This window comes from Orycteropus afer, unplaced genomic scaffold (assembly GCF_000298275.1).
Source record: "Orycteropus afer afer isolate SDZICR_OR568_19922 unplaced genomic scaffold, OryAfe1.0 scaffold00003, whole genome shotgun sequence".
Lineage (NCBI taxonomy): Eukaryota > Metazoa > Chordata > Mammalia > Tubulidentata > Orycteropodidae > Orycteropus > Orycteropus afer.
The window spans coordinates 27,732,574-27,740,717 of NW_006921590.1; positions in this window are offsets into that span (position 1 = coordinate 27,732,574).

Here is an 8,144-nt window from a genome sequence, read left to right on the forward strand (position 1 = left end):
TAATTTCTCTACATGCTAAAAGATTTCACTTTCCAGAACACCAACTTGGTCTTCAGCAAATATATTATTATTTTCTTATTTTCACAAATTCTTTCTTATTCACTCATTATTTCTTTATCACAGTAGCCTATGAATGCAATCTCCTCTTGAATATCTTTAAAACCAAAGAAACTAAACTCACTGTTGTCAAGTCAGATCTGACTCACAGCAACCCCTCCTTGGGTTTCTGAAGCAGTGGGTTTGAACCGCCAGCCTTCTGGTTAGCAGTCAAATGCCTTAGGCACCACACTACCTTTAGGGATATTATTTATAATTTTTTTTCAAGTTCTCCTTTGTTCCCTAAATTATTTGATTTCTCTGGGCTCAGTTGCTTGAATTAATTATTCTTGGATATTCTCTTTTATGCTTTGAGTTCTCAAATTTTTATGAGTCTTTTGTCTATTTTTGTGAACAAAGAACTTTGTGGAATAGCAGAGATGGCTGGTGTTGGTTTCCTTTTTAGTTATATATGAATGTTTCCCAAATGAACTTGCCTTGAACAGCTGCTTTAAAATTCCTGTATGCTAATTGCAACATCCCAGTCTCCCCAGGACCAATGTCCATTGTCTTTCTCTTGAGTATAGGTTGTTTTCTCATTTCTTTTTATGTTGAATAATTTTAGACTGTATTTTATAAATATTGTGAATTACATGTTGTAGAGAGATTCTGGATTCTATTATGTTCCCCTAGGGGGAAAAATTTTTTTTTTTCCTTTTTGTTTGTATTTTACTTTCTTTGTTTGTTTTCAAGCAATCAGTTAAATTAGTTGAATTCAAATTGCAAGTTGTCTCTTCTGCAAAGGGCAGCAGCTCAAATCTCAGTTCAGCTCTTTTAGTTTTTGTTGGGCTGCTTAGAGTCTGCCTTGTGTATTCTTAGTTCAAGGTGTAGGGATTAGCCACAGATTTGGGTGGAGGTTATACACAGAATTTGTGGCAGACTTTTGCTGTTGTTGTTGTTAAGTACTGTCGAGTCAACTCCAATACATAACAACCCTATATACAACAGAACGAAACACTGCACAGTCATGCACCATCCTCACAATCCTTGCTGTACTTGAGCCCATTGTTGCAGCCACTGTGTCAATCCATGTCATTGAAGATCTTCCCCTTTTTTGCTGACCCTCTACTTTACTACCAGGGAGCTCTGGTGGCGTAGTGCCTAAGGCACTTGACTGCTAACCAGAAGGCTGGTGGTACAAACACACCAGCCACTCCTCGGAAGGAAGGTTGGGCAATCTACTTCCGTAGTGATACTGCCTTGGAAACCCAAGGAGGGGTCGCTATGAGTCAGGTCCGACTCGACGGCATATCACAACAACAACAACTACTACTACTTAACCAAACATGATATCCTCTAGGTAACAGTCCTTTCTGACCACATGACCAAAGTAGGTGAGATGATGTCTGGCCATTCTTGCTTCCAAGGAGCATTATGGCTGTATTTTTTCCAGGAGAGATTTGTTTGTTCTTCTGACAGTCTATGATATTTTCAGTATTCTTTGCCAGCACCATAATTCAAAGGCATTGAGTCTTCTTTTTATTGTCCAGCTTTCACATGCATATGAGATGATTGAAAACACCATGGCTTGTGTTAGGTGCCCCTTAGTCTTCAAAGTGACATCTTTGTTTCTTGGAATTTCCTTCTCACTCTTCAGTGGCTATGGTTGCCCCAAACTCTATTCTCTGGTACTTCAGGCCAATAAGACTATAGATTTTTCATTTGAGTTTTAGCTATCCCACTCCCACCCTTTGCTCCTACATGTCACAGACTTAGGCTTTCCATCAAGCTAAAAGTCATAAAAAATAAAACTCACACACAATGCCATTCTCTTCTTCTAAGTGTTGACTCCTCACCACTATCTGCCTGCTTTTGATTGTTTTCAATTATCTTCAGTTGGTTGTATTTTATGCTTTGTCCATAGTTCATAGTTGTAATCTGTGGCAAGGTTAGTCTGAGAAAAGTTATTCCAACCATTACCAAAATGGAAGTTCTCACTTGAATGAGAAGGTGCATTTGTGGAAGGGTAGAAGTTATCATTAGATGCCCAGTAGCATTTGTGGGCAAGAAGTGGCATGTCAGCTAGTATCCCAAATTATTAAAAATAAAAGGACTTTACTCTTGGCTGGGTTAGTTCTGTGTATCTGCTAGGTGAAGTGACCCTAACTTTTTTAAATTTTCCCTCCATGGCTGTGATGAAAGTCACGAGTTAACACATGAGCTGCTCTGCTTCTCTCTCAGGCACAACAGCCATAGTAGGAATCCTCCAGAAAGAACACCCCGCTTTCCACAGAGAACACTCCTCCATATTTTATGTTGAAGGCAGCCACTCAGTATATGTAGAGGAAGGAGTGGAATGGCCAGCTGATAGAGAATGCATTCTTCAATTAGTTCCCCTGACAAAAACTCCACAGTTGTCTAATGCTGTTTGCAATGAGCCAAATACCTAGCTTCTCTACTGCTCCCTAGGAAAGAAACACATTCATCTTTGGGGTGTTGGATTTCCTTGTTTTGATTTCTTTTTCAGATCAACCATATCTGCTTATCTTGAAAGAATTTCTCAAAGTATCCGATCTGCTAACATCACTCTTTCTCACTATCACTGTTACAATTTCATTCTTATTTTTAACACTTTTTCTATTATTTCAGTAAAACTTTGAGAGGAAGGAAAGGCGGGTACAATAGGTCTTACTTCTCTAAATAGGAAACTTTGAATTTGGTTTTCTAGCAAAGATGTCTAAAATCAAGTAAAACAGCCAAGCTGTTTATCAAAGGGAAAAAATCAGATATAATACTATGTAAACAATTTAACAGGAGCTCTGGTAGCATAGTGCCTAAGGCACTTGACTGCTAACCAGAAGGCTGGAGATTCAAACCCACCAGCCACTCCTCAGAAGGAAGGTCGGGCAATCTACTTCAGTAGTAATACTGCCTCGGAAACCCAAGGAGGGGTCGCTATGAGTTGGGTTCGACTCGAGGGCACGTAACAACAACAAGAACAATTTAACCTAATCTCATAAAAATGTTTTAAATGGCTGCTCTTAGCCTAAAGTAGAGTCCATAATTCCATCAGATTTTTCAAAGGGAATCCTGTTGTTAGGTGCCATGGAATCAGTTCCAACTCACATGGGCCCCATGTACAATAGAAAGAAACATCGACCTGCCTTGTGCCATCCTTACAATCATTGCTGTTTGAGCTCATTGCTGCAGCCACTGTGTCAATCCATCTCGTTGAAGGTCTTCCTCTTTCTCATTCACCTTCTACTTTACCAAGCATGATTTCCTTCTGCAGGGATTAGCCCCTCCTGATAAAATAGAAAGGTAAATGAGATGATGTCTCACCATCCTTACCTCTAAGGAGCATTCTGGCTATACTTCTTCAAAAAAAAAATTTGTTCATTCTTCTGGCAGTCCATGGTATATTCAACATTCTTCACCAACACCAACATCATAATTCAAATGCATCAATTCTTCTTTGGTCTCCCTTATGCATTGTGCAGCCTTTATATGCATATGAGGAGATTGAAAATGCAATAGCTTGGGTCAGGAGCACCTTAGTCCTCAAGGTGACATCTTTGTTTTTTAACACTTTAAAGAGGCCTTTGGCTGCATATTTGCCTAATGTGTTGCTTGATTTCTTGACTGTATTTGCATGGGCATTGATTTTGGATCCAAATAAAATGAAATCCTTGAAAACTTCAATCTTTCCTCCATTTATCATGATGTTGCTTACTGACCCAGTTGTGATTATCTTCTCCAAGTCTTTTTTTCCACAAGACATATAAACTTAAAATGTGTTAAAGTATTTGGGACTATAATTGCCTGGAAAAAATTGAGACAAATAGTAACTTTGAGTATACCATAGAAAATTAAGTCAAACTTTAATATGTGAGCTTTTTTTTGTTACATCTTCTAAAACTATTTGTTACCACCATTTCTTCCTATCTTCCAACACTCTTACAAATCTTGTACAAAACAAATTGCACTTAAAACAAATAATATGAATGAATTGAAAAAAAAAAAAAAACTTGTGTATCTTTTAAAAGGTATTTTTATTTATTTTCTTTTTTTCCCATTGTTTTAGTAGTGTCTTTTCGTATATATATGAACCTACCTATAGTTGAATTATTTTAAGGTTTTCCAAGAAGTGGGGCCAAGTCTCTTAAATCAAATTTTTGCCAAGTACAAGTATCCTCCCTTTTCAAAAGTTCACTTTATATTGCTTTGCTTTTATGAAAGGCCTACATTAGTACTTGCTTTTGTTAACCAAAAGAAATCAGAAGAGGATTTAGTTTTTAGGAAAAAAGGTGAAAAAAGGCCAAAGTGAAACTAGGTTTCAACATTTGTTTTTCATCAAGCTGTTAGTTAAAGAGGGAATGCACATTCCCAGAGCACAGAGAGTAGCGTCACCAAGCTTCTTCTCCAGGAACTGAATACTCAGCATCTCAGCATCAAGCTGCCATAGCTGTGAACTGTGTCTGTGAACACTGTATGTTAGTGTTTTTTAGATTTCATGTGTTATTTGATATGATTTGGTAGGGGGATTTTTGGATCTGGGAATGCTCAAAACATTTTTCCATATAAATTAATGGTAACTGCTTCTTCACTTTATGCCATTTTGTCTTACAAAAGTTTTCCTAGGAATGCAATACTTTCAGATAGTGGGTAAAACCTGTACTTATATGTTAGAAGTAACTATTCTTAGTGAAATAACTGAAGGGGAATTTTATTCAAGGCTATACACTATTACCCTATGTTTGGGTCATTAGTTATTATCTCATGTGGGAAAGAAAAGAGAATAAAGCAATAGAACCAAACTGCAATGGATTCAAATTCTAGCTCTACCATTTACTAGCCTTGTGATCCTAGGCAAGTTACTTAATCTATCTATGCTTCAGTGTCCTTGTCTGCAAAATAGGGACAATAATAGTACGTATCATAAAGGATTGTTTTTAGGAATAAATGGGTAAATATTTGTAAAGTGCCAAAAACAGTGCCTGCCACTTAGTAAACACTACATAAGTGTTAGACAAAATATTGAATGAAAGGCAGGTATTTATCATTCCCAGCTGAAAACATTATTATTTTGAATTTATGAAGTTAAGCCATGAGATATGATTTTTCATTAACTCTCTGTATACTCTTGAAAGTATACTTTTTTAACCCTCTTATACTACATCTTGAAATGACAACTATTATTAAAGTGATGGAAGTTTCATTTGGTAGAGTAACAGGAAGATTTGAGATCTTATTAAATCTATTACTTTGAATGAGGATTTCTCTCTGACAGAAATCTAGATTTCAGCACAAGGTCAACTGTAATAGGATGCTTTAAAAAAAAAAAGTCATTAAAATGTGAAGACAGATTCCAAAAGGGAATTAAGTTATTACCAATTTAATTTGAAGGTGGATATTGCAGAAAGGAAAAACAAATAAGCAAAAGAAGTGGTTTTATAAAGATGCATTATCTTATTAATGATAAAGATTTTCTCTACAGATAGTAATAATTTTGAATGTAGATGGTTTATATCGTTCTGACCTTCTTCTGTCTCTTGCTGAACCTCAACTTCCATCTTATAATTACAGAACTCAATTGCCTTCTCTGTGCCCAGGTTTCATTGACCTCAAGGAAGCTGACATGGCAACACCTCCAAAATTGAAAGAGCTGCTTGTGAAGGAGAGTGCCCTTCAGTTGGATGGTTTCAAGCAGGGTCTATACTTTCCCATGTGATCAGACTATAAAGCAGGTTTTCTAACAGTGGGAAGCATGCATTTTCCCTCCCATAACCAGCAAAAAACAAAAAACATGTATAGTCCTTTCTCAAAGCACATGATTCCTAGGTACAGTGGGTTAGAAAATTTCCCAAGTTACTAGTCACTTTGTTCAACTTCCAGATTCCAAACCCTGGCACTTGACTGCTAACCAGAAGGCTGGCAGTTCACCCACCAGCCACTCCTCGGAAGTAAGGTTGGGCAATCTATTTCCATAGTGATACCACCTCGGAAACCCAAGGAGGGGTCGCTATGAGTCAGCTCTGACTCAATGGTACATAACAACAGCCCTGAAGAGAGAAGATGATCAACTCCATGAGGGAGGGTTTTGTCTGTTTAGTTTGCTGCTTAGAATACAAAGGCTTACAGCAAGGTTAGAGTAGGCATTCAATAACTATTTGTAGAATGAATAAATAAATGTATGAATTCTTCCTATCTCACTCAGCACTAGGCTCTTTTCACTACTCTACCCCACTGGAGGCCCTGGGGAAATGTTTGGCACAGAGAATAACCCCAGTTCTTCATTCCCCTGCATGTAAACTTCATTGGACCCACATCCATGCCAGTGCTCAGATTTTGCTATCTGCCTCTTCTCTCTTGTGGTCACCTCTCTAAATCTTACCTGACCTTTAATGATCATGGCAAATCCCACCTCTTCTGCAAGGCTTACCAAATCCCAAGTAAATCAGATATTCCTTTTCTCATTGATCTGTTTGAGTCTCTGTTACAGTACTAAACACTTCTTCCTTTTCATTAGAATTATTTAGGTCTGTCTCCTACAACTTCCATAGAGGTATGCTTCGGAAACCCAAGGAGGGGTCACTATTAGTTGGAATTGACTGGATGACAGTGGGGGTTTTTTGTTTTGTTTTGTTTTTTGGTTTTGTCTCCTACAGCTAAGATAAATGTCTAGAAGGCAGTGACCATTACTTATGTTTTCCTTATATGCTTTTCTCAGTACCTTTCAGTTACCAGGCACTTATTAGGAATTTGTTGATTTGATTATATAAATGGTCTCTATGAGTAGAAACTGCAGTTTTTACTGAGTGCACCCAATTTTTTACAGATTGTAAGGAGCACTGGTAGAACAAAAGCTTAAGTGCTTGACTGCTAACAAAAGGTTGGTGGTTTGAACCCACTTAGTCACTCTGCAGGAGAGAGACCTAGCAATCTGCTCCCATAAAAATTGGAACCATGAAAACCCGTGGGAGGACTTCTGGTAAGATGGAGGAACAGACAGACAAGCGACACAGACCCTCTTCAACAAAGAAAAGAAAAAACAATTGACAGAGATACAGAAGATAATCCTGGAGCCCTGACCTTCGAAAGAAAGTACACAGAAATGGATTAGGCACCAACTAGTGGAAAAACCTGAATGAAAACAGTAAATGCAGAGACGGTTGAAGCTGCGGACTGTCATCAACCCTGACGGGACCAACAGCCTGAATATTTCCAAGAGGGGTTGGGACCTGAGAATTGATGTAAAGATCAGCCCTGGTTGCAGGGCTGCAGGTACAACTGTGCTGGTGGCCTATGACTAGGAAGGGAAACAGCAAGGAGGGAGACAACCTGTGTTGACTTTCCACTGTCTGGAGGGTACAGCCCTGTTGAGTATTTACACACAGCAGCCATTTTGGATATTTAAAGTGACCTCGGGCACAGCCATTTTGAATGTCTATAAGTGGCGACCATTTTGGATATTTAAAGTGACTGAGGCCACAGCCATTTTGAACCTTTACAAGTGGCAAACATTTTGGATTTTAAAGTGAGAGCATTCTTATTTGGATTCCAGGGACCTAAGAATAGGCTCTGTTTGCCAAGGTTGGAAGGGACATATGAGAGACTGATAACAGAAAAAGAGACAGGAGGTCAGTGTATAAGTGCTGTCAGCTAGTGAATAGAGGAGCACAGCACAGTACCCTGCTTGCATAGATAACATACAAACAAAACAAAGAAAACAAAAATTGTGTGCAAGTCACTCCAACATATAATCACCAATTAAATATTAACACAAAAATGTTACAATGCCTAAGAGACAACAGAGCATCACAGTACACACAAAGAAGCAAGATAAAGCAGGAGAAACAAGGGACCAGGATACAGGCCCAAAACACATCCCTGAGGAAGACGCAGCATTGGAACCCCCTGATAAGGAATTCAAAACAATTATATTTAGGTATCTTCAACAAATTGAGAGACAGATCAAGGAAAACGCAGAGACAAACCTACAACAATTTCAAAAGACAATACAAGAACAAAATGACAAAATAAATTAAAAATTAGAAATGATACAAAATCTACACACAGAAATCCAGAAGATTAATACTAAATTTTCA